This window comes from Pleurodeles waltl, chromosome 11 (assembly GCF_031143425.1).
Source record: "Pleurodeles waltl isolate 20211129_DDA chromosome 11, aPleWal1.hap1.20221129, whole genome shotgun sequence".
Taxonomy (NCBI): domain Eukaryota; kingdom Metazoa; phylum Chordata; class Amphibia; order Caudata; family Salamandridae; genus Pleurodeles; species Pleurodeles waltl.
The window spans coordinates 970,880,061-970,907,705 of NC_090450.1; positions in this window are offsets into that span (position 1 = coordinate 970,880,061).

Consider the following 27,645-nt stretch of genomic DNA (forward strand, 5'->3'; position numbering starts at 1 on the left):
CCAGGCCCCTTCTCCTTCCTGGCAGCAGCTGGGGATGGCTCCTTGCCATGGATCCTTTCCCACCACAAGTGGGTGTGGAGACTACTGGGCCCGTGGACTGGGTGGCTGAGGTGCTTGCCTGGGATTTTCCCACCCTGGCCAGACATGAAGGACAAGGGGGGAGGTGTATGAGGTCAATAGTGGAGAGGAAAAGCTTCTTAGGAACATTGGGGCGGGAAGAGGGAGAAGGTTTGGGAGTGGAGGAAGAGGGAGTGGTTGTGGGAGGTGTCTGTCTGCTGTGTTTGGGTGCAGGTGCATGGGATGGATGCTGTTGTGAGGTCGATGGCTGTTGGGTGTCTGAGTGCTTGCGTTTGTGTACCTTGGGGGGGGGGGGGCAGGCACAGTGGGAGATGACACAGGGGACGTATGCATGGCTGTTGTGGTGGTGTCTGCCAGTGAGGTATGCGTTCTGCTAGGTGTGGTGGTGATGCTGGTAGTGGATGATGGTGTAGTGCACGCAGGTGTGAGTGTAGACGGAACGGGGAGGGAAGTGGAGGAGGAGGAGGAGGGGACACATTGGAGGCAGTGGATGTTGGTATATCTGCATCTGGATGGTGATTTTGTGAGTGCCTGTGGGATGATGTGTGGTGCTTGTGCTTGCCTGTGCCACTCTTGTTTTTTGTCTTGTGTGCATGCTCGTCTGCCTGTGTGCTTGGGATAGGGTGGGGTTGAGTATTTTCCACGTCTATGCCCACTCACTGTACCCTTTGGCAACTAATTTTTCAGATGTTGGTGCCCCACTATCGCTCCTGGTGTGATCACTGCAGCCAACTAAAGGTCTTTCCTATTTGAATATTACTGTACAGTTGAATTGCAATGTTTGAACCTGGTTAAACAAATACATACTAAAATAAGTTTGACATACTCCATACTTGTATTTTTTCAAAGGGTGTTTATTTAAGTGCTAAGAAGTAGAAGGGCAAGTGCAATGGGCTGGGGTGATAATGGAGGAAAGTCCAGGGTATTGTTCCAGTCTATTGATAGCACAGGTGCATTGTCCAAAGGGACATAGGAAGGGGAGCAATGGCAGTTCAAGGTGGACAGGGTGGGACACGAGGGTGACAATCAGGAGAGTTTCATTTCCTGACGGGGGTCTTGGCAATAGTCTCTGGCTTCTGCCTGGATCGCAGGGAACGTTCGCGGGGTGGTTGTCCTTCTGCAGGGGGAGAGGTGCTGGTGGCCTGTTGGTCCTGTGGCGGGCCTCCTGTCCACTAGCAGCAGTGGAGGTGGAAGGCAGTTCAGATGTCTGGCTAGTGGCAGGGGCCCGCTGTTGTAAGACTGCCTCCCTCATAATGTTGGCCATGTCTGCCAGCACCCTGCTATGGGGACCAGGGTGGTGTTAATGGCCTGCAAGTCCTCCCTGATCCCCTGGTACTGTCCCTCTTGCAGCCGCCTGTTCTCCTGCACTTTGGCCAGGATCTGGCCCAGCGTATCCTGGGAATGTTGGTATGCTCCCAGGATCTCGGTGAGTGCCTCCTGGAGAGTCAGTTCCCTGGGACTGTCCTTCCCCTGGCACACAGCAGTCCTTCCAGTGTCCTTGTTGTCCTGTGCCTCTGTCTGACCCCAGGTCCTTGATTGTCTTGGGTGCGAGGTGTAGCCTGGGGTCCCTGTAGTGGTGGACACACTGCTGATTGACGTGTCTTGAGGACAGAGGTATGTGTAGGTGCTGTGGTGGTGTTTCCTGATGGGGAGGCTCTGTGGTGGTGTGTGACTGTGCCTGGGTAACCGACTGTACAGGTCAATGGGCCAGGTTGGTCATCCAGATCCAGGTGACCAGAGTTGCTGTCATCACTGTGGTCCTCTTCTGTTAGGAGACTGGACAGTTCTGGCACCTCTTCGCCGCTGACATTGGCTGGGGTACCTGTGGGGATGTAAACGCAGTGTTATTGTTTCTGTGTGTTACATGTTGTGCATCAGTGGGTTGCCCTCTTTGGTTGTATTTGCCCTGGCAGCTTTCACTTGTGTAAGTTGGAATGTGGTGGTCTAGTTGATTCTCTCTAGTTTGCATGCTTTGGTGATAGGTGTTCATGCAGGTCTGTGAGTGGTGTCCATGCATTGGTATGGCAAGCAGGGCTTGGCATTGGGATGAGTGATATGTGATGGTGGGGTGTGTGGGAGGTGGTGGAGTGATGGGAGTGAGGGTGAGGGTGGGATTATGTGATGGCATGCAGGTAGGGGGATTACGTGCAGAGCTGGGAAGAAAAGATTTCCGTTGAATGCTGGCGCATTGGGAGAATTCATAAGGAGAGGAATCCACAGGTAGTTGTATCCATCAAAAGTGTTGACTTACCAGAGTCCAGTCCACCTGCTACTGCGGCCAGGCTCTCAGGATGCATGATTGCCAAGACTTGCTCCTCCAATGTTGTTAGTTGTGGGGGAGGAGGTAGAGGTCCCCCGCAAGTCCTCTGTACAGCGAGTTGGTGTCTTGCTGCAATGGAACGTACCTTCCCCCGTAGGTAGTTCCACCTCTTCCTGATGTCATCCCTGGTTCTTGGGTGCTGTCCCACGGCGTTGACCCTGTCCACGATCCTCCGCCATAGCTCCATCTTCCTTGCAATGGATGTTTGCTGCACCTGTGCTCCAAATAGCTGTGGCTCTACCCTGATGATTTCCTCCACCATGACCCTTAGCTCCTCCTCTGAGAATCGGGGGTGTCTTTGTGGTGCCATGGGTGTTGTTTGAGTTGTGTGGGTGAGGGTGTGTAGGGTGATGTGTTAGGGTGTGTGATGCGGGATGCGTGGGCGGTGTATAGGTGATGCTGGTGTGTGGCTCTGGTCTTGTCTGTGGTTGTGGTGTCTGTCTCGTGACAATGGTTTGTAGTCGTAAAGGGTTGTGGGTATTGTGGGTGTGTGTTTTATAGTGGTGTGGGTGTGGTGTGTGTATGGGTGTCAGGTGTGTGTTGTTTGAATTGTCCAGTGTGGTGTTGTTTTGTATGTGTATGTATATTTTGAGCACAGCGGTGTGCACCGCCAATGGTTTACCGCCACTGAATGTCCGCTGTGGTGATTTGTGGGTCCTAATGTGATGGGCGTAGTTCTGTTGGCGTAACTGTGTGGGTTTTGATACCGCCAGTTTATCACTGACCTTTGGTGTGGTGGAACTGTGTCTGTGGCTGAATAGTGACGGATTGATGTGTGTGTGTCATAATATGGTGAACGGATGTCCACGGCAGCGGCGGTATGTTGGCGGCAGTCAGCGTGGCAGTAAGTGGGATTTACCACCAATGTCATAGTGAGGGCCATAGTGTGCACAAAGTCCAGGGGTTCCCCAGAGCCTTAACAGGGGCTGAAGTAGATAATACTAATGCTCTTTTGTGGTAGTGTGGTCGAGCAGTTAGGCTTATCAGAGGGTAGTGCAAAGCATTTGTTATATACGCACAGACAATACAAGAAGCACGCACTCAATGACTTAACTCCAGACCAATGATTTTTATATAGCAAAAAATATATTTTCTTAGATAAGTACCTTAAAAGTTTCATATTTCACACAGGTATCAACAGTACTTTGTTTGAAATAGGTAAGTAATACAGTTTTTGAATTATTGTCAAAAATCTGTTTTAAAAATGGACACAATACAATTTTCAGAAACAGTTCCCGTGGGAAAGAAATGTTAGATCGTTTTACAGGTAAGTACTACACTTACAGTTTCATTCTCCAAGTTTTAGGAAGTCCACCGGTTGAGGTTCAAGCTAACCTCAAACACCCACCACCAGCAACACGGGGCCAGCCGGGTGCAGAGGTCAAAGTTGAGCAATTTTAACGTGGGCGACTATGGAGACAGGGTGTACTCAGAATCAGGCCTGCCTGAGGGTATGTACCCGCAGCTCAGAGTGCAGACCAGGGGGGATTAGAAGAGCACTGAAGGGGCCACAAGTAGGCACCAAACACTCACCCTCAGCGGCACAAGGGGTGGCCGGGTGCAGGGTGCAAACAGGACGTTGGGTTTTCAGTGCTGGTCTATGAGACACCGGGGCCACTCAGAGGCTGTAGGCGAGGTCCAGGGGGGTGTCTCGGGCACACCACTGGTCGGACAGGGAGGAGAGCCGCCTGCTGAACATAGAGGATCCAGGGGTCGGTTTCTCCAAGGCCTGGGAGTTGAGGGTGCAGTGTGCTTTTCATCATCGGGTATCTTTGTCCAGAGCTATGCGGTCAGGGGGGTCCTCAGGATTCCCTCTGCAGGCGTCATCGTGGAGGGGTGGCAAGGTCAACCTAGGGTGGGCACTTAATCGCAATCGCCTGGGGACCCTCTATTGCTGGGTGGACCACCTGGGCAATGCACAGGGGTCAAGACTCACGCATCCGGAGTGGGGTTGGAGTCCTTGGTTGTAGGTTTGCTTGGACAAAGCTGCTGTCCTCAGGAGTTCTTGGCCCTTTCAGGTGCAGGGCAGTCCTGGAGTTGGGCAGAGGTCGCTGGTCCCGCTGGACGTGTCGCTGGACTTTTGGAGGTTCTTTGAAGCAGGGGACAGGCTGGTAGGGCTGGGGCCAAAGCAGTTGTCTTCTTTCTTCTCTGCTGGGGGTTTCAGCTTAGCAGTCCTTCTTGTTAGGTCGTCAGGAATCTGGTGATCTGGGTTCAGGGAGGCCCTTAAATCCTAGATTTAGGGGTGTTTTAGGGGTCAGAGGGCAGTAACCAATGGCTACTGCTCCTGGGGGTGGCTACAACTACCTTGTGCCCACTCTCTTTGGGAGGGGGCATAAACCTAATCCTATCGGTCCCTGTCCTCTAAACCAAAATGGAGGATTCTGCAAGGAGGGTGTCACCCCAGCTCTGGACACCATAGGGGTGATCCTGGCTGGAGTGGTCACTCCCTAATTTTCCTGACGGACTTGCCGCCGAAAGTGGGGCTTTGTCCAGGGGGCAGGCATCTCAACTAGCTGGAGTGCCCTGGGGCACAGTAATTTACGGCTTGAGCCTTTGAGGCTCACCGCCAGGTGTTACAGTTCCTGTAGGGGTGAGGTGTGAAGCACCTCCAACCACGCCAGGCTTTGTTTCGGACCTCAGAGTGCACAAAGGCACTCACCCCATGTGGTAAGAAACTTGTCTGAAAGTGGCAGGCTGGCACAGACCGGTCAGTCCTACACTACAAGTATGGCTAACATACAGGGGGCATCTCAAAGATGCCTTCTGGGTGCATTTTTCAATAAATCCCACACTGGCGCCAGTGTTGGTTTATTGTGCTGAGACGTTTGATATCAAACTTCTCAGACTCCAGTGAAGCCATTATGGAGCTGTGGAATTCGTAATGACAAACTCCCAGACCATATACTCAATATGGCTACACTGGACTTAGACACTGTAGGGGCATATTGATCATGCAGCTATGCCCTCACCTGTGGTATAGTGTACCCTGTCTTATGGCTGTAAGGCCTACTGGAAGGGTGACTTACCTATGCCACAGGCAGCGGATTGTGGGCATGGCACCCTGAGAGGGGTGCCATGTCGATTGTTTTTTTGTCCTCACCAGCACACACAAGCTGCAAGGCAGTGTGTATGTGCTTGGTGAGGGGTCCCTTATGGTGGCATAATACATATTACAGCCCTTGGAGACCTTCCTTGGCAACAGGGCCCGTGGCATCATAGGTCCCTTTTACAACAGACTCAACTGTGCCAGGGTTGTGCCAATTGTGGAAACAAAGGTACAGTTTTAGGGAAAGAACACTGGTGCTGCGGCCTGGTTAGCAGGGTCCCAGCACACTTTCAATCAAAGTTGGCATCAACACTTGGCAAAAAGTAGGGGGTAACCATGCCAACAATGGCACTTTCCTACAAGCGCCTTTACCCACTGAACAAGAAGCATCTTTCTTTTACTGTCAATATTTTTTCCACTGATGCTGTTTAATTAACCTGTCAGCCTGAGAGTGGTCTTCCTCTAAACTTTTTGCCTACTCCCCCCTCCTGTTTGCTGAAATTCTTTTTTGTTGGCATTAGGACTGTGCAATATATGACTACTAACCAGTGCAAAAGTACTTATGCTTACTCCTTTAAGCATGGTCAAATTGGCCAATGCCCAATTGGCTCAATCACTGTACTTATAAGTCCCTAATAAAGTTGTTCAATCTATACACAAGGCCTGTAAATTAAATGTTACTAATGGGCCTGCAGCACTTATTGTGCCATCCAGTTACGTAACCTTTTAAAGCATGCCTCAGGCCTACCACTGCAGTCTGTGTGCAGTTTTAAACTGCCAATTCAACCTGGCAAAAAAACTGCCAGGCAAAACACCCCGTTTTTAATACATAGAAGTCACCCCGAAGGTAGGTCCTAAACAGCTATAAGGTCAGGGTACATTGTATTTACAAAAGCTGCACATGTGCTTTTATGTTTTACTTGTCCTGGTAGTGCCTAAACTCACAAAAAATGTTTCACTACTGGAAGGCTTACCTCTCCCATTGGATAACATTGGGTTGCCTTATTAAATTTAATAAGTGATAACGTTTGTTTGGGAACAGTTAGAAATGTCATACTTATCTGAGGGGTTGTAATTTAAAAACCACTTTATTGGTTAAGCCAGATGTGTAAGTCACAATTATAGAAATGCCACTTTTAGAAAGTTGGTATTTTCTCGTCCTAACCATTTGGTGCCTCCAACCTGTATCCTAGGTCACATGACTGTGGATAGCATAGCAGTTGCCCTTTCTGTATTCCACCTAGACAGCGATAGAAAGGGGGATTACATGCTGGCAGGAAGTGCCATCCTGCCAGGATGGGAGGAGTACAGTTGTGCCAGACACTTAGAGCTTCCTCAGCACCCTCAAAAAAAGACTTCACACAAGCCCTTTGTCAACTCAGAAATCCTAGGACCAAGCAGGGAGGAAGGAAATTCCAGAACCAACTGTGGGGGTGGGTGAGGGGTTCCAGAAGTTTCTTACACTTCAAAGCTTGCACGAGGTATAAACATAGGACCCTCAGACCCACTCTTCTTCAGTATTCTCCTGTACTGGTGGATGCTACAGAAGAAGGACTGCCCTGACGGTAGAGGACTGCCTTGCTGTTCGGGCCTGACTGAATCTCGGAGAAGGAACACTGGACTTGCTCCCTTGATACAAGGCAGAGCGACTGCAAGGGTCAGGTGGTTGACCTCCTGTTCTGAGCTAAAGGGACACCACAAGCTCCTGAGGACTCCCTGCAACTGCCCAGGTGATCTGCAGAACTGGATTTGTCTGAGCCCTGTTGGCCTCTGCTACAGTGAGTCCACGATCCCCAAGAGGTGCCTCCCCAGGTTCTGGGCCATAAACTAGCATCAGAGTGCCCTCCTCTAAAGAAAAATAAGAAATTCTGAAGTTTTGGGCTTTTCACAACCACAAACACGCCCGCTGCCTCCCTCGACGACCACCACTGTGAAGCTCCAGTGCACCACTAGTGAATACTTGCAACACAGATCTGCACTTCACAGTGCAGCAGCGAAAAGCCTATTGTGACCGCGAACAAGCACCAGCAACTGCCCATGACGCCCAAAAGGAAATTCCCGCAACAGTGATGACCATCCGCAGCACTCTCCTTGCCAGCGCCTCCACTCTGAATTGGACTCGTCGGATTTTGAGAAGTTAACTTTTTCAAAGGGACTAACCCTGTATCTGGCATGCACTCTATTGCAGCCATCCTAAACTTTAGAATTCCCCGTCTAGCATGTCCAGATGACCACGAGTGGTGCTTTGCACTTTTAGGTGCTATACTTACCTAAATATTAGAAACTGCATATCTCTGGTTCTACGGAATGGATTTTTGTCGTTTTGGTCTAATTTTATTTATTGCGTTTTACTGTATTTTATTAAACTGGTGTGATATTTTTCTTGTGTTGTGTTTTCACTTTATTACCCATTGTGTGCTGTATTCATACTTAAAAAATTGCCTTTAAGTTAAGCCTGACTGCTTTTGTGCCAAGGTACCAGATGGTTAAGCAAAGGTAAATTAGACGACTTTTGCGTTTCACCCTGACAGAAATTGTGGTTGTTGCCTGAGAAGGATATTCAACTCCCTCTTTCAAAAACCCAATTTCTAACAGATGTTTATCAAATAGGAACTAAAAAGTTTAATCCAAGCTCTCCCTCCAGAGATGTTTTTTCTGAAGACTTCAGTAAAAGTGGAGTTTGACTGCAACACTGCACCTTGGTGCACACATAGCATGCATATAAAATTACTTATAAATAGTCAAATGTAAACTAATAACAGATTCCTCAACTTGTGAATACCTCGAAGCGCCAGACTGGATCTGTGGAATTTTCCTTAGCAATGCCCTTGCACGTTGGTAGTAGGTGGCATCATGTCACTCTACGTCAGATCCATTGTTCCCCACATTTGAGGTCAGGGCACGTTATCTGAAAAGCCTCCACGCACTGATGTCAGAGTCTTTTTCTGATCTCTGCAAGTCCCATTGGATGCGAAATCCAAATATGCCAGTGTGCAGATTTCCAGATTGGGATCTTATTAATGGACTGTAAGATTCCACCCTACAGAACAGGATGGTGGGTGTGTAAGTGCAGAATCTGCAGTTAGCCTCTCTACCAGAAAAGGTATTACCAAAGGTAAGAAACTAGTTTTTATGATTGTGACGTATAACCAGATTGCTCATCTTGTGAATCCATGCCAAAATCGGTACCTCTGAAGGTGGAGGGTCTGTGAATGACTCGGGCAAGGAAATCCTTTGGAAGTGCTTGCCCCATCATACCTGGTTGTCCAGACAACAGTGCTTTGTGAACATGCGGAGGAGCACCCATGTTGCAGCCTGATAGATGTCAAAGACTGGACACCACGCTCAGGCAGAATGGTAGAAGTCTCTGCTCTGGATGGAATGGTGTGCAAGCTTTCTGGGGCCGCTTCTTGGCTAGCTCATAGCAGATTTTTATGCCTGGCAAAATACAAGGGGAGATGATTCTTTTGAACCACTCCTCTTCTTGGCTCCAGAAAAGCCCGTAAAAAGATAGTCTTATCGATGGCTTCTGGCCAATTAATGTAAAGATTTAGTGTAAAGGCGGTGGAGTCGCTCATTTTTCTTGGGTGGACAAGGTGAAGTGTAGAAAGACGCCAAAGTGATAGATTGACAAACATGAAAGGGCGAGACTACCTTTGGCAGAAACTACCCTTTTGTCAGGAGGATCAGCTTGTCTGGAAAGAACAATGTATAAAGCTGCTGGAAAGACAAGGTCTGAAGTTCACTCAATCGCCAGGCAGATCAATGAGGAATACAGATTTTATGGTGAGCAGGCAAACAGAGAACCTCTGCCTGGGCTGAAAGGGTATGCACATCAGGTAGGTGAGAACCAAAATAAGGTCCCATTGTGGCATTACAAAAGGTGTTGGCAGGACCAGCTCCTTCAAAAAGGCATCACAACAGGTGATTTGAAAAGAGGTGGCTGATCTAGCAAATTAAAAAAGGCTGAAATGGTTAAACGGTAACCCTTAACTATTCCCACAGGAAGGACTTGGTGCGCTAAGGAAAAGCAAAACAACAGGCTTTTGTGCAAGTTTGTTTATAAAGGCAAATGTCACAGGAAGAACACTAGTCAACAAATTCTTCCCTGTCTTCGCGTACCTAATTTTCGCGAGAAGACGCCCGACTGCCAGAATGACACCAACCACTTTGGAAGGGAGATCAAAGCTATCAACTGTTCAATCTCCACGCACAGAGGTGTATGTTGTGCAGGTTTGGGTGCAGTACCTGTCCCTGCTGCTCTTACAGAAAGTCCTCAGGAGGGGCAGCAATAGTGGAGGACAGATGTTTAAGGCCACATGTTCTAGGTAGCACACTATCCTCACCCAGTCTCACTAAGATGATTTGGGTCAAGTCTTTTTTAAATCTTTTTCAGTACTGTGGGAAGGGAAGGCAAGGGAAAGCAAACAGGAGTCCACAGAATTATTAGAGGCAACAGGTGTCACCAAGGGAGAATCACATTGGGAATGCCAACGAGCAAATGTTTGTGCAATGCATATTCTCTATGTTGGGGACTAGATTGAGCCAGGATTCTCCCCATTGTTAGATGATGTTCTGTGCCACCTCCAAGTGCAACTGCCATTCATGATCTGCTAGGCAACATCGGCTGAGCTTGTATGGCCTGACATTTAGCAATCCAGCCAGGTGATGGGCAATCAAGGAGAAGCGTTCAGTCACTTCAATAGACAGGAGGCTCCTGGCGTAGAGCACACAACCCCACTATGTCTTGTTTGTTGCAGTACCACATGGTGGTTGTGCTATCCATGAGAATCTGAGTCTATTCCCCCTTCATGGGTGGGAGGAATGCCTTCAATATCAAGCAAATCACTGGTAATTCCTGCAAGTTAATGCGAATGCGAGCCTCAGAAGCAGACCAGAGTCGTCTGATTTCCACCTCTCCCAAGTGACCGCCCTAACCCAATACCGATGCCTCCACCACAATCATCAACTCTGTGGGAAAGGGAGAAGTCTGCCACCATGTCCAACTGTGGTCAAGCATCCATCACTGCAGGTCTCAGGCAGTCTCCTTCAACACCTGGATGAAATCAGAGCGGTTCATTTGGTGCTGAGCCCACTGAGACTTAAGGCAGGGGCAGGAAAGGTTGGTGATAACTGAGTTCCACAATCCTGGCCAGCCATTGGTTGGATGTGATGCTCTACCACCGGGGAAGTAGAAGGTGATGCGGTCTCCCACTAGATAATCATGCGCTGCCGATGGTGACTTAAAGCGGTTTCACTGCAGCTTAGCAGCACAGAAGCGTTCTTTGTAGATTGTTGCCCCATGGGCCCGGATGCAATCAGCCTGATCTCACTCTGTCTACCTTGAGAAAAACTGAGGCCTGTTATTGTAGGGGTACATTCTGGTGCAGCCTCTGCTGGAATCCCCTGCCAAAGTCTCAGAAGGGGCAAAGTTGCTTGGAGAACTGCAAATTGCATGGTACTAGGCCCTAAGAGTGGGCAGTAGCCTTTCTTTCCTTGTATCTTTCCACAGCTCAGTCCACTTCCATTCCAAAAAGCCCAGACCCCCTCTAACAGCATGTCCATTAAGGCTTGCTGGACATCACAGGAAGTTGAAGATGAGTCTTAAAGTCTGCTAAAACCATTGGCTCTGTTTTCGGTATCTGTGCTGTCAAACAAGGTTTGGACTTGTGGTGCTGGTCACAGTGCCAACGTCTTCTGATGCTACACAAGTGTCAGAGTCAGCAGAGCTAGTGGAGACAGCCAGCCTCAGAGCGGGGTCAAGTGGCACAGTCAGGGACAAAACCCTCAACGGACCCCTGACTCAAGGCCACCTCGGATTCTTTGGGGCCAGAAGGCACTCCAGAGGAATCGGGAGGAGTACCAAAGATCTTGTCCATGGCCAGTCTCAGCTCATAGGGCTGTTGTGGAGTTGATGATGGCCATGGGAAGTCAGGGCTCATCGGGACAAGGTCGTACTTGGTTCTGATTTTGAGGAACGATTCTGCAGCCTGGAGGCACTCAGGGGAGAGGGAGGTGCAAAACGTCAAACAGTGGGAATGGCAGGACGAAGGAGAGCTATGTTTGGACTTCCTATGTTTTATGGATTACCTGGACTTTACTGAACTTTGTGACATTGATGACTGTAAGTCTTGGGATTGACCTTGGGAGCAAGAGCACATCCACACCCTTGACCGGGTCTTCTACTTCCTTCGGAGTTCTACAATGGCAAGATAGTCTTCGTGGTCGCGGATGTCCTTTCCATTCATCTTTGAACATCAGTCTCACAATGTCGAGCCGTGTTTGGAGCGGAGACACCAGAGACTGACATCGTTGGTGTCACCTACCTCTGGCGAGGATAGTCCCTGCATGTTCTTAATCCTGTACTTTTAGGTGGGGACATGTCCCTTGCACACAGTGAAAAAGTATTTGAGGAAAAGCAATTCTGTCAAGCTGACACGGTTCGATGGAACACCGGAACAACGTTGGAAGGAGCCGACATCAGTGTGCAGAGGTGGTGCAGATATAGTGGCCCTGACATCACATCTGGGGGCGGGAAAAATCTAACATGGAGTGACATGATGCCACCTACTAACATGAGGTAATTGCTACTAAAAATTCTCTGGATCCAGTCTGGTGTCAGTGGGTTTCACAAGGTGAGGATTCTGCATTTAGAAGTCAAAGCAGAATACAGACTGCAAGCAAGATAAATCATAATCATTTAATCAACACATGACGGACATGTGACCTCACTCTTCCTCCAGGCATTATTAACACATGGGAATGGGCATCGGGCTATCATATCTCTGTAGCTCCATGCGCACTGACAGAATGACACACTCAGCTCACTATGTGAATACTGATATGCCACACTCACAATCAAACTCACAGACAAACAATGTTAAGTACCTAGAAGGGCCCAAACTTATTTCTGCAAATGCTAGACTAAAAATACACTCAATTTGATTATCTTCATCACACATACCTTACCCTAGAGAGACTCACGTGCATGTGCCCAACACCTGCACACGCTGCCAGACCTACCCTGCTAATTTCTCTACACATGGTCTGGACATCCCCACCCTTAGAGGCATATTAGGACAAGGTGTTGGTGTCTTTCGGAGGTTACGGGCTGTCCGCTCCAGAGGGATAGTCTCCACTGTTTATTTGGTGTCCCTTCCCATTCAGCAGCATATAAGAAGATAAGTTACTTACCTGCAACTGTGGTTCTCCAGTATTGGTATCTTTCATAGACTCACATGCTTGAACCATTCCCGTCGTCGTAGTGGGAGTCCCACAGTACATAGAAAGCAGTAAAACAAAATCTCTTTTTTTTTTTATTGTAGTCAATGGCAAAATACATTCACTTTCATAGCTTATTAGCTTAATTAGAAAAGGCCCAAAGTATAGCCAATCAGGCGAGACCACCCCTTTAGAACCCTCGGCACAGAGGCTCAGTCTCTCAGATTTTCCAGCCCTAGTGAATTCAAGAGAGAGACAAAAGAGGTGCGCCTCCATGGGGAGGAGGGTGGGTCGCATGTGAATCTATGAAAGATATCAATACTGGAGAACCACAGTTACAGGTAAGTAACTTATCTTCTTCTCTAGTATTGGGGTATCTTTCATAGATTCACATGCTTGAATCAGAATAATGATCAGTACAAGAAGATGTAAACATCTATATCTATAAAGACACATCATTCTTTACGTATCTTTATATAAATATATATATATATACATATATATGCATACGTAATATCATACATAGAGATACTTATCTAAATATACATATATATATGTAATGGGAAAGGTGCTAGCTTCTTACCCACAGTTTACATATCGGAAGGCGAAATCCTTGCGTGATATCTTGGTCCACAGTTATTTGAATATACAGACTCAGTCACCAATTGGCTGGTTTGGTCAACAGAAGGGTTTTTATAAGTGTGGCAGATGTAAAGCTTGCAGTAATAGCAAGAATGTTAAGGTGTACACAACGGCCTTGGGGGAAATCAGGAAGATCAATAAAGCTATTTCCTGTGTGTCATATTATTGCATATATGTTTTACAATGCCCTTGTGGGTTGCAATATGTAGGTAGTACAATTGGTCCCGTGAAAAAGAGGATCTTGGAACATTATAGAGCTATTAAAAATTGTGATGTGTCATATCCAGTTGCTAGACACTGGTCAAAAATGCATAATCGTGATTCTAATAGTTTGAGATTTTTTGGTATTGATAAAATTGAGAGAAATATTTGTTGAGGAGATAGGGAAAAGAATTTGAGGGTAAGGGAATCAGAATACATTATACTTTTAGGGACCAAGACACCGGGGGGATTGAACGAGGACGAGGAACTTTATGTTCATGTAGGATTAATGTAAAAATATAAGGATGTGTAACTGAATCTTTGTTAGAGGTTTTACATATATCAATTGTTTTTCTTTTTTCCTTTTGTTCTCTCCTCTCTTCTTTTTTCTGTTTTTCATTGAGAAGTTAATATCATGAAATATAACATTGAATGAGATAATTCAAAACTTGTGAGCAGGATACCAATTAGTATATTGTGAAATCAAAAATGGTCATATAGTGATGAGAGTATTTTTTCTATGTTTATGCAGGGGTAGTTTAAAAAGCCAAGAGGAAATGGGCACTTTTTTTTCAATTTGGCTGTGATGAAGACACCTTAGTGTCGAAACGCGTTGCCATTAAGAAATGCTTGCTGAGTTCAGCTATCAATAAATGCCCGTTGAGTTTATTTTGTAATAAAGCTTTTTTGCTTTAAGAAGCTGACACGTTGGGTGCAACGTTTTTTTTCTGCTTTTAAAGTATTAGCAGAGATAAATGTATTTATAAATATATATATATATATATATATATATATATATATATATATATATATATATATATATATATATACACACACATATACTTTATCTATATATAAGATAAATATCAGTCTTGAAATATTAACATTCGAGGATGGCGGGTAAAGAAGATTATTGGCTCACCTTATGCAAATAAAGTACGCAAAACTGCTTGTCCTACCGCTGCATCCATCCTGTCAGCAGCATCCAGCCAGTAGTGTTGAGTAAAGGTGTGGCTGCAAGCCCATGTTGCTGCTCTGCAAATCTGGCTTAGAGGCACTCCTGCGAAGAGAGCTGCTGACGTAGATACCGCTCTAGTGGAGTGCGCCTTGACGCTGGTTGTTAGCGGTCTTCCTGCTAGCTGGTGACAGAATTGTATGTCAGAGATCCACCTGCTATGGTTTGCTTGGTAACAGCATTCCCTTTAGTGACTTGGCCATAGCTAATGAACAACTGATCAGCCTTTTGAAAGTTGCAAGTCCACTGTATATAGAATTTCAGACACCTCTTAAGATCTAGGGAATGTAATGCTCGCTCTGCTGGAGTTCGAGGGTTCAGGAAGAAAGTCTTTAAAACCACTGGCTCATTCAAATGAAAGTTCGAAGGAACTTTAGGAATGAATTCTGGGTTAGCCCTAAGAATGACCATATCTGATTAAAATTGTAGAAAAGGTGATGAGACTGTGAATGCTTCAATGTCACTAACCCTCTTTGAGGAAGTAAGCGCCAGAAGAAGTGCTGTCTTCCAAGAGATATATTTTAGGTCAGCTTTGTGAATAGGCTCAAATGGATGCCTCATCAATTGGGACAGCACAATATTCAGATGCCAGGAAGGAGGAGGACGCTGAATCTGAGGAAACATCCTGAACAAGCCTTTTAGAAATTGCTTTATTATTCTGGATGACCATAAGGATGGTAAAACAGCTGTATGGCGGAAACGAGAGATGGATGCTAGGTGAACTTTGAGAGACGAATGGGAGAGACCTGATTTCGCTAAGTGTAAAAGATACGGAAGAATCTGCTCTGGAGAAGACTTTAGAGGAAGAACAGTGAAGGTTTTGCACCATATGCAGAATCTCTTCCACTAGAGTCTGTATGTTTTATTCGTAGACTGGGCTCTGGCACAGGCGAGCACCTCTCAACAGTCTGAAGGAATATCTAAACCGCCAAACTCATAGAATTCAGGAGCCAGGCCAATAATCGAAGTGAAATCAGGTTTGGATGACGGACCTGCCCTGATTCATCGTTTGCAAGTCTGGTGTTGGTCTCAGTCGAATGTGAGGCTGTTCCGAGAGGAGTAGCAGCTCCGTGAACCAAAACTGGCACGGCCATCTGGGAGCGATCAACAGTAGTCGGCACGGTTCTCTATTCATCTTCTGAAGAAGACTCAAGATGAGTGGGAGCAGGGGAAAAGCGTGGGCATAGATCCCTGACCAACTGATCAAAAACGCATTGCCCTTTGACCCTTTCTGCAGTTGCCAGCTTGTGAAGTGTTGGCATTTTTTGTTCTCCCTTGTAGCAAACAGATCTAGACTGGGTTTGCCCCAACGACGAAAGAGTGCGTCGAGAGTTGCCTGGTTGAGCTCCCATTCGTGACAGGTCGCCTGAGTTCTGCTTAGCGCATCTGCCAAAGTGTTGGAAACTCCTGGGAGATGTTCTGCTCTGATTGTTATATGATGGTGGAGAACCCAATGCCACAGCTCCTGTGCCTGAAGAGACAGCGCCTGCGATCTTGTACCTCCCTGCTTGTTGAGGTAATGCATGACTGTGGTGTTGTTGGTTCTGTGATCTTGGCGAGGAAGGCCTTGAGCACCAGAAAACTGCCTTTAATTCCAATATGTTGAAGTGGAGTGCTGATTCCTGTGTGGACCATCTTTCTCTCACTGATAAGTCCTGTGAGTGTGCGCCCCATCCCTCTAGAGATGCATCAGTTGTTGGAATGTGTACTGGTTTGTCTTTCAGGAAAGAGAGACCCTCCGAGATGAGGGGTGTTTCTCCACCACTTTAAGGCTTGTATGGCTGGTAAGGTTATCTGGACAATATCGTTGAAAGATCAGTTTATCTGTTTCTACTGAACATCCAATTGTTGTTAAAGTGTTCTCATGTGAAGGCAACAGTTTGTTATCAACTGAATGCACGAAGAGAGCATCCCCAGAAAAGATTTGGAAGTCCGGACAGAAGTGGACCTTCTTTTGCTGAGACGGCTCGCTAGATTTTGAAGTTTTCTCTGTCTGTCTTGAGAAGCAAAAGCTCTTGCTCGTTACGTGTCCAAAACAGCCCCTAGAAAGGTGATGTTGTTCGATGGGTCTAGGTGAGACTTTGGGTAGTTGACTGTTAGTCCCAAAGCCTTGAAGAGGGATAAGTGTGTCTCTGGCCGCCTTGGACGCCGTTCGTTCCTTTATTAGCCAGTCATCCAAGTACGGGAACACCTGGATTCCCAACTGCCTGAGGTGGGCTGCGACTGGTACTAGAACCTTGGTGAAAACTCGTGGGGCCGATCTGAGGCCAAAAGGTAACACTCTGAACTGATAATGGGTGCCTGCAACCTTGAACCATAAGAATTTCCTGTGACTGGGATGAACAGGGATGTGGAAATATGCGTCCTGGAGATCCAAGGATGCCATGAAATCTCCTTGGTTGAGTAATCGTAGCACATCTTGAAGGGTGATCATACGAAATGATTGTCTTTTCAAGAATTTGTTCAGAGACCAAAGGTCTAAAATAGGTCACCAGTCTCCCGATCTCTATTGCTCCCTTGTCTATCAAGATGGCAATCTGTACTAGGAGTTCTTTTAGATGGCCAGGTGGGGTCCTCCTGGTGGCACTTGCGGAGGAGGTTGATGAAACTCTAGTGTGTGTCCCTTGCTGACAATATCTAGGACCCATCTGTCTGATGTAATCTGGGACCATTGGTGGAAGAAGTTGGAAATTCTGCCCCCTATCAGAGTGCTGGGATTGGGGTTGGGTGCAGGCAACTGATGAAGGTCAGTGCTTTCTCGCCACGTCCTTGCCCTTGTAGGAGAATTTTCCTCTTGTGGTTTGTCTGAAGTGTGCAGATGATGGTTGCCAATAAGCATGTGGCTGCTGTTGACCAATGGTGGAACGAAATTGGCCTTGGTAGGACGGATATTGCCGATACTGATGTGATCCGCCTCTGTAAGAGTAAAGCCCTCTTCCTCTTGCTCCTCGAAAGGGCTGCCTCCTAAATTGTAGTGTACCCAGGGATCTAGGTGATTGCGAGTCTGCCTTTATCGACTGCAGGGCGTCATCAACGTACTTGCCAAATAATAGTTCACCGTCGTAAGGCATGTCTAGGATCCTCAGTTGCATTTCTGGGCGACAAGATGTAGCTTTCAGCCACCCCTGACGTCTCAGTACAGCAGCCCCGGCCAACTGGCAGAAACCCGCAGATGAGACATCGATAGCACAGTCTATAATCTCTGCAGAGATCTTCCCACCCTCCTGTAGTATCTTACTCGCTTCCACTCTATTATCCTCAGGCAGGAGGTCAATAAACTGGGATATGTCTGACTGCATCTGACGGTCGTATCTTCCCAAGATTGCTAGGGAGTTTGCTGCTCTGACCGTGGTGGATGCCATAGTTGAATTTTTTTTTCCAATTGAATCTAACCTCAGCCTTTCTCTATCGGGGGGCGCAGCAAGTGGGAAGACAGATTCCTGGACCTACGCTGGGCTGCCCGAGATATCACAGAGTCCGGTTTAGGATGACCAATTAAGCAGGTTGGTGAGTTGTCTGGCGCTTTGTATTTCTTGTCCAGCCTTGGCAGCACCGCTGGGACTGAAGACGGGGTTTGCATGACCTTAAGACCCTCTTCCCAAATAAAGTCAACAATCGGTATTGCTCGAACCGATTTCCTAGTGTCCTCCTTGAAATCATAGAGGAAACAATCCGAGTGCTTGGATGTTATGGGCAGTTGGAATCTCTTTGCTGCTCTCTCCATCACACTATGGAAGCCACCGATGTCTTGCAATGGAGAATCAACCAGTGGTGGTGTAGAAGGGGAGAGCGTCTGAGTCTGACAGTCGTCCCATTCCTGGAGAAGCGATTCCATGTCCTGTATCTCGCCCTCTTCTTATTCGTAATCCGACGAGGGCGGATCGTTATCCTGACCTGATGACAGGACTGGGGTAAGCCTTATAGACTCTGATGGTTGATTGGGAGGGCTCAGTGGTATGGGCGGAGGTTGCACAGGAGTGGCCGAACCCGGTGGAGGAAATCTAGCATAATACTCCTGCATCATGTGTTGAAGGTTGGCAATCAATGACACTGGCATTTGGATCGTTTGTTCCTGTTGCAACTCGAGCTCCTGGTTGCCTCTAGTCCTGCAAGGACTGTCCTATATACAGCTGTTCGCTCTCTGCCTCATCATCTTCATCCTGGCATTTTATACGCAGGTCTGAAGGACTACGTGCGACCAGGAACAGACCATCGTCCAAGTATATTTCTCCCTCCTCGTCATCAAACAGATGTTGTGGAGGTGCCTGCGATACCTTACTAGGTGACATGTGAGAGGGTAAAAGAGTTTGGTGGCTGGACTACAGTCTTGTTGCCAGACTTCTCAAAGGCAAGAAAGAATATTCTCCAGATTCTTTGTTTGTGGATTCAGAAATTTGACCCGTCAACGGTGCAGTCGTCAACAGAGTGATTGTCGATAGTGAAAACACCGTCAACGGCGAAGCAGATTTTCATGTAGTTTTCGACACTGCCTTCAGTGGAACCTTCGTCAACGATGCTCTTTGCAGCTTACCCGTAGACGGTGATGTCAACGGTGCGCGTGCCGACGACAGAGATCTTACTTTTTTCTCCGTCAACGGTCTCTTTGAAATCTTTATAGTTTGAGTAGCTGGAGGACCATACGTTAGACTCACTGACGCTATAGTTGTTGAAGACAACGGCGATGAAGTCATAATCATGGGCGACGATGGAGCTGTAAACGTCGCCGTCACCATAGTCATCGATGAAGCAAAGCCTGCCATCTTAGATGCGCTCGTTCACGGTGTCGTCAACAATGTTGTGATTTTAGAAGCCAACGGTGGCAGAGAGCTTATTGATTTCTTTATCTTTTTTGAGGTGGTAGCTGGAGTAGACGGCTCCGAACAAACCTTTCCACCATGTTGCCTTGAGTTGAGGGATATTCATCAGCTCTTTCCTTGAAAGAATGAAGCCTCTTGGCTGACTTACTGGTTTTGGGCGATGAACTCTCCACAGACCTCTTCCTCTTCTTTGAGGCCACTGAAGTATCACTGTCTTCCTCATCAGAAAGAAACTCTCTAGAGTTATGTTTCTGGAGCCAAAGAAGGAGTCTGGCTTCTCTAGCCCTAAAAGTCTTATTGGGAAATGTTCTACAGATCTTGCAGTCCTTCACCGTATGCCCAGGGTGAAGACAGTAGATACAGTCCTTGTGAGGGTCCTCTCAATGAAGCCTTAGCTTACCACAGGTACTGCAAGGTCTAAATAAACCTTTCTTAGCTGTAGACATGATGACAAAGTACAGCTGATAAGTTAGAAATGAAATATCTGGACAATATCTCCTGGAGAGAAGGTTAACTGAGCAGAGCTCAGGAAGACTCCTTTACTCACGACGTGCAGTAGGAAATTTGAGAGACCGAGCCTCTGTGCTGAGGGTTCTAAAAGGGTGGTCTCGCCTGATTGGCTGAACTTTGGGCCTTTTCTAATGAAGCTAATAAGCTATGAAAGTGAATGTATTTTGCCTTTGACTACGATGAAAAATAAAATTAAAAAAAATAGATTTTTTTCTACTGCTCTCTATGTACAGTGGGACTCCCACTACAGCGGGGAATGATTCAAGCATGTGAATCTATGAAAGATACCCCAATACTGAAGAAACCTATTAATAAATTAATTGATGGTGTTGGTACTGGCTAAACGCAGGACTACCATGTGCTGCTGAAAAGCAGCCCAACCCCCCATCACAGACACACACACTTTCTTGGCCATGACTAGCAGACTTAAGGTCAGGTATTCTGGCATAACAAGAGGCATTAAACAGCGGTGTGGGCAGGTGCTCAGCACCAACTAACCCTCTTGATCAGCACATGTATCTGACTGATGTTCAAAGATGAATGGAAAGGAATCTGCGAACACAAAGACTATCTTGCCATTGTAGAACTCCGAAGGAAGTAGAAGACCCCCTCAAGGGGGCGGATGTGCTCTTGCTCCCAAGGCCAATCCCAAGACTTACAGTCATCAATGTCACAAAGTTCAGTAAAGTCCAGGTAATCCAAAAAACACAGGAAGTCCAAACATAGCTCTCCTTCGTCCTGCCAGGGAGGATTTCGTAGACCTGAAAAGGATTATTGTTCTTTGTGAACTATGATTTAGAAAAAAAAGTTTAAGCCATTTCTAAATTGAGAGAAAGAAGCAAGGGTTAACAAGTTAAATGGGGGAGAATGCCAAAATTTTGCTGTGGCAATTGAGAAACTTCTGTTCCTATAACTAGTGGTGCAGGACTTGGGACATCTAACAAATATTGCTATGCTGATCTTAATGCACTCTGGGGGTCAATGGTAGAAGAATCTTTTGATCATAAGAGCGGTAGAATGACCGAATAAGGCTTTATGTACTATAGTCATGGATTTGAAATGTATTCTTTGATATACTGGTAGCCAATGAAGAGATGTCCTAGCACAGGAAATAGAGTCAAACTTCCTGAGGCTGCAAATGAGGCGAGCTGCCGCACTCTGTATCAGTTACAGTTGTAAAAATGTTTTTGGTGCTCATAAGAACTACACTGCCATAATTTAGCCGAGAATGAGTAAAGGCATTGACTGCTTGTATTTTGAGTCTAGAAAGGAAAGAAATGAGACAAAGAATCTTCAAATGATTAAATGATGTTTTTGATATATATGCTATATGTGTATATAAGGACAGCCTATAAGAATCTCCGATTGCGGCTGGTTTGGGAGGAGAATCCATGCAAGGATGCCAATCAACATCCTCTACTGTTACTTTTGGGGAAGTGAGCAGAAGACCTTGACTTGATTTACATTCTGGCATTTTTTTTTTGCCATCCACCAATGTTTGATAGACAAGCTATCGACCAGAAGAAAAGAAGAAGTCGTAGGTAGCATATCCTTCTGGTTGTCATTTTTCTTGGCAATACACCAGAGAATAATAGTATACCAGGGACGGCTCCTCTGCAGTGGCAGAGGAGTATAGCCCCCCAATCCACACGCTCCAAGAGTCAAAAGATGAAAACTAAAACAATAGTTTAATATCGTTTTATTTTTCATCTGCTGGCTCAGCCAGCAGTGCAGGGAGGGGTGGGGCTGGGTCATGGTTGGGAGGGAGGAGGAGTTAGTGCACTTAAGTGTGCATGTGTGTTTGGCCGGCTGTCTTAGGCCGGCGAGCACACATGCGCACTTAGGTTTCTCCAGCCCAGCTGTGTTGAACAGCTGGACTGGAAAAACTGCACAGACCACAGGGAAGTGTCTGAGCGGCAGTCCAAGCCGCTCAGACCAATCCTGACGCTGCTTTCATGCTAGGTTTAGCATGAAAACAGCACCAGGATTGCTGGGAAGCCTATGCTGGTGCCCCAGTGAATCCTGGGACACCAGAAGATCGCGACGCTGTGACGAGAAAGGCTTTTTGTTTTTAAGTTGTTTCCCACACCCCCGGCGTAGCCCCTCCCCTTCGTAGATGGAAAAGAGTCTAGTTTACAGAGGGATCCGCAGTTACAGTACGCACCAGAAAGCGCGTTACCAAAGGTAACTTTCTTGCTGATGGATTATTTTAACTGCTCATTCCTCACGTTTTGAATAGGCAAAAAGCAGTAGCTCCTAGGTCCGGGTCTGTGAAATGGCTTAAAATCTTGCAACCTACCAGTTTTATCAATGTTTTTCTCTTTCGAGTTTTCACTGGTGCAACGAGGGTCTACCTGGGCCGTTCAAAATGTAAGATGAATAAACAGCAAAAGGTCCAACACGATGCTGCCCGGGGTCTGTCAGTATGTCTCGCAATCACACAGACCAAATAGAACGGAGCAGGAATAGGCTGCCATCTTGTGGTTATAATGGGTACTAATGTCCCAAATGAGGTTGCTTATGTAGGAGCGACATAAAAAACATGTATATATAATATAAATAGGCCACAACAAATTTTCTGTACCCAGCCCAATAGCAATGCACTGTATGTTTTGCTAACACTACAATCACAACATATACCAGACTGTCTTGTTCAGATCTTCACCTTTTCAGTTTTTTTGTTTTACTGCAAAACAAAATCCGGGGTAAGACTACATGTGGACACAGGACAATGGAATACCTGCCGGTTTGTTCATGATCGTTGACGAGTGTGCGTGATGGGTACTGGTGTGAGGTCACACACGAGGCACGTGCACATCGGACTATACAAAATTGTGTCTTATTCACCCTACACTCCACGCTTGCTTACGCGTGCTCTGTTCGATTTAACCCCTACTTGGATACAACCAGGCATGAACTTAAAAAGTGCTGGCATGCTCGTTTTAAATCAAACAAAAAAGAGAAAGAAAAGCACACACACAGACCAAAGGTGCATTTAACTCTGACATACTGGAGTGGGGGTTATTCCCAAACAATACGTGGCTAACTTGCAAAAGCTAAACGTTTACGAGCACATGCTCTGAGGAAACAAGGCGTAAACTGGAAGCGTGACCTTAAAAATAAAAAGAGGACCTTCCGCTTATGTGACGCAATGTTTAACGAAGGCAAGGCAAGCTCCTACTAAACAGCCTACAAGTGTGCAGCAACCAAACGTAAATATAATACATATTAAAGAAGCAAAATACAAAATGTAAATAACAGAGGAAGAGACATGAGCCTCACAACATGCATTGGCTCAGTAGATCCTGCTCCATGAACGTCCTTGAAATGAAAGGAAGAGTGGAAATCACACACATTCTCTCTGCCACCATCTGAGTAGCTATTTTACGTAAACTACTTTCATGTTCCAAAATTTGTAATTGCTGTTTTGCCGCATTATAAATGCATCTATCACTTACATATACAAATTGGCCACATATTTGATCATTTTAGCTGATGCATGCATTAAAGGAGGGCAACTTGACTGCCGAACAATTTTCTACACATCACAACAACAGGATTCAGAAACAACCAAAGTAATGAAACAGAACTCATCCTGGCCACCGACGACATTGGAAACATCCTGAACCGAGGAGAAACAGCGGCCCTCATCCTGCTTGACCTCTCTGTGGCCTTCCACACCACCTTCATCAACAGACTCCACGAGATAGCATACAGATAGCATACAAGAATCTGCTCCCAAAATAATTTGTTCCTTCCTCACCGGAAAAACGTAAAGGGCTAGGAGCCACCCTTCATATCAGAGAAAAAGAAAGTGATATACAATGCCTCACAGGGATTGTCCCTCAGCTCCACTCTCCAACATATACATGACACCGCTCGTCAACATCAACTGATCACAAGACACCACCGTCAGCTCCTATGCCAATGACACCCAACGAATCCTCTCCCTGACAGACAAGACAAACACCACCAGAACCACCTTCACCAACTGCATCACCATGTTAGCAGACTCAATGTGAACCAACGGCCTGAAGCTCAACTCCAACAAGACATAAGTATTGGTCTTCGGCAACAAGACCACCACATGGGATTCGACTTGGTGGCCGCTGTAGCTAGGACCCACAACCCCAGACCAAATTTGATCCGTGGCTTCTGCATTTGCCAAATGAAGCCACAAATTACAGATTCCATGGCATTAAAGAAAGATTGAGGGATCTCAATCATAACATTAGTGAAAGTGAACAGCAGCAAAGGCAAAATGTTAATTTTCACCAAAGAAATCCAACCTATGATCAGAATATTTTCCCACTACTTGAGTAAGCGACAAATCTTAGAAAGGGTGGTGGCATAGTTGAGTGTAAATAGATCTGCAAAATTAGGAGTAACCTGAATGCCCAAATAGCAAATAGGACTCCGTGCACTGTAGCGGGGAAAATGACGGAGCGACAGTTGAACAATAAAACTTCAGACTTTCACTAATTAATCTTATAGCCACCTATTGCAGTACATTTATCAATTTTAGCAATGGCATATGAAATATTAGATTCTTCTGCAGCTAAATAGAGTGCCATGTTGTAAGAAATTGGGTCTCTAGTTAGCAGAGGTGTACACCCATGTCCAAGTAGGGACCACAATCTTAGTCAGGGTAAGTCACAACACAATCCGAATTATCTTGTACCCACTGTCTAGTAGCTTGGCACTGAGCAGTCAAGCTTAACTTAGAAAGCAATGTGTAAACTATTTGAACAATAACTCATACAGTAACAGTGAAAATGCCACAAAAATACACCACACAGGTTTAGAAATACAGATATTATTTGTCTGAATAAAATAAGGTAAAAATGACAAAAATCCAATAACTGTAAGTTGAAATATCACTTTTAAAAGGTTTAGAGGAGTCTCTATGCTTAGAAATCAATAGTTGTTTCTTTATAGCACACTGTACCTGGGATGCGTAAACAATAACGCACAGGAACTGTAGGAGGTGCGTGGAAAAATAAGGAGTTGCATCAGACTTTCTGGCACAACACAGACGCGTTATTTCTTTCCACATGGTTTGCATCGGTTATCAGGCACCCACTCTTGGTCCCTCACTACAATGCAGGAATATTTTGATGCCCAGGGACGATGCGTTGAAAATCTTTGACGCGCTAGCAGAAGGAGCAGGCACTGCTTCGATCAGGTAGACGATATGTCGAATGTTCTGTCGCTGCATTGAATTTCTCTTCGGGAAGTCGGTGCTGCCTCGTTCCATTCAGTGGTGCAGCGATTTCCCAGCCGCAATGCAGGAATTTGCATCAAATTCTGCAGGCATTGCGTCGATTTTCCACGCACAAAGATTTTCTTGAAGAGGTGAAGTCCTTGTTGGCCCGAGACTTCAGAACCAGGAGGTTAGCTCAATCCAAGCCCTTGGAGAACACGTTTGTGAATGCAGAGTCCTTCCAGCAAAGTCAGAGGCCAGCAGGCAGCAGGGCAACAGCAGGGCAGAAGTCCTTCTTAACAAAGCAGTCCACATGAGTCCTTTGGGCAGCCAGGTACTTCCTCTGACACAGTTCGGGTGTAGGTCCAGAAGTGTCTGATTAGGTGGGGTCAGAAACCCAGTTTATATACCCAAAATGCCTTTGAAATGGGGGAAACGTCAGAGAGTGGTTTTGAAGTGCAGAAGTTCCCCTTTCAGCCCAGTCCTGTCTGCCAGGATCCCTGGAGGTGGCTTATCAGTCCTTTGTGTGAGGGCAGACCACTGGCCTTTGACATGTAAGAGAGATCCCCTCCAACTTCCTGCCCAGGGAGACCCATTCAGTATGCAGATGAATGCATATGTGACTGAGTGTCCTGTGTTTATGGTTCTCTGGGTGGAATGCACAAGACGAGCTGTCAACCAGCACAGGCCAGACGTGGATTGGAGACAGGCTGTAAGGCACAGATGCCAGTAAGTGCAGAGAAATTCCCACTTTCTAAAAGTGGCATGTCTAAAATAGTAATATTAAATACAACTACACCAGTAAGTAAGATTTTCTATTACCATTCTGGCAAGGCCTCACAGTAGTGAAAAACGAAATTATGAGTTTTTCACTACCAGTACATGTAAAACAAATAAGTACACATCCTGCCTTTTACCTACATAGCACCCTGCCCTGTGGGTTACCTTGGGCCTAACTTAGGGATGACATAAGTAGAAAAAGGGAAGTTTAAGGCTTGGCAAGTAGTTTTAAATGCCAAGGCGAAGTGGCAGTGAAACTGTACACAGGCCTCGCAATGGCAGGCCTCAGAAAGGGCTACTTATGTGGGTAGCACAATCAGTGCTGCAGGCCCACTAGTAGTATTTAATTTACAGACCGTAGGCACATGTAGTGCACTTTAGTAGGAAGTTACAGGTAAATTAAATATGTCAATTGGGTAGGAACCAATATTACAGTGTTTAGGGGAGAGAGCATATTCACTTTAGCACTGGACAGCAGTGGTAAGGTGCGCAGAGTCCTAAAACAGGGGAAGAAAAATGGAGGGAGGCATGCAAAAAGTCGGGGGATGACCAGCCTAAGGTTGTCAGGTCTAACATGTGTCTCCCCCCCCAGCTGAAAGTGGGGAGAGCTACCCAACCCCTTGGGAGCTCTCATCACTAAGGTGGAAGAATCTGGAAAGATCATCAGCAATGCCGTGGTCAGTTCCTGGGCAATGCTCCACTGTAAAGTCCATTCCTCGCAGAGAGATGGACCACCTCAAGAGTTTAGGATTGTCACCCCTCTTCTGCATGAGCCTTCTGAGGAGCCTGTGGTCTGTTTGAACTTGCAAGTAGGTCCCAAACAGGTATGCTTTCAGCTTCTCCAGTGCGCAGACCACATCAAATGCTTCTCTTTCAAATGCACTCCACTTCTGTTCCTGTGGAAGTAACCTCCTGCTAATGAAGGCTACTAGTTGCTCTAGGCCCTCCCCATTAGGCTGTGCTAAAACTGCCCCTATGCCATGCTCTGAAGCGTCTGTCTGCACTATAAATTCCTTTGAGTAATCAGGGGATCTGAGCACAGGTGCTATGCACATGGCTTTCTTGAGAGAATCAAAGGTTTTCTCACAAGCCTCTGTCCAGATCACCAACTTGGGCTGCTTTGGAAGTCAGCTCAGTTAAGGGGGGCCACAATGGTGCCATATCCCTTAATAAATCTGCGGTAGTAACCAGTGAGGTCCAGGAAGAACCTCACTTCAGTTAAAGTTTTAGGTGGTTACCAGGCCGTGACTGTTTCAATCTTGGCCTGGAGGGGCTGTACCTTGCCACCACCTACTAGGTATCCCAAGTATACCACATAACTCTGCCCAATCTGGCACTTACTGGCCTTGATTGTCAGTCCTGCCTGTTGCAGGGCCTAGATCACCTCTTGGTGGTGAAGCAGGTGTTCCTCCCAGCTGGCACTGTAGACGGCAATGCCGTCTAAGTAAGTGGAACAGAATGCCTCTTTACCAGCAGGACTCTGTTAACCAACAGTTGGAAGGTAGCAGGGGCATTCTTCAGGCCGAAGGGCATCACCCGGAATTGGTAATGTCCATCAGGGGTTGAGAATGCTGACCTCTCTTTTGCACCCTCAGTCAAGGCAATCTGCCAGTACCCTGATGTCAAATCAAAGGTACTGATGAATTTGTCAACACCCAGGCTGTCAATGAGCTCATCAGCTCTGGGAATAGGGTGTGTGTCAGTCTTAGTGACGGAGTCGAGACCTCAGTAGTCCACACAGAACCGAAGTTCTTGTTGGCACCCGGGGGGGCAGCTTTAAGTACCAGCAACACGAGGCTGGACCACGGACTA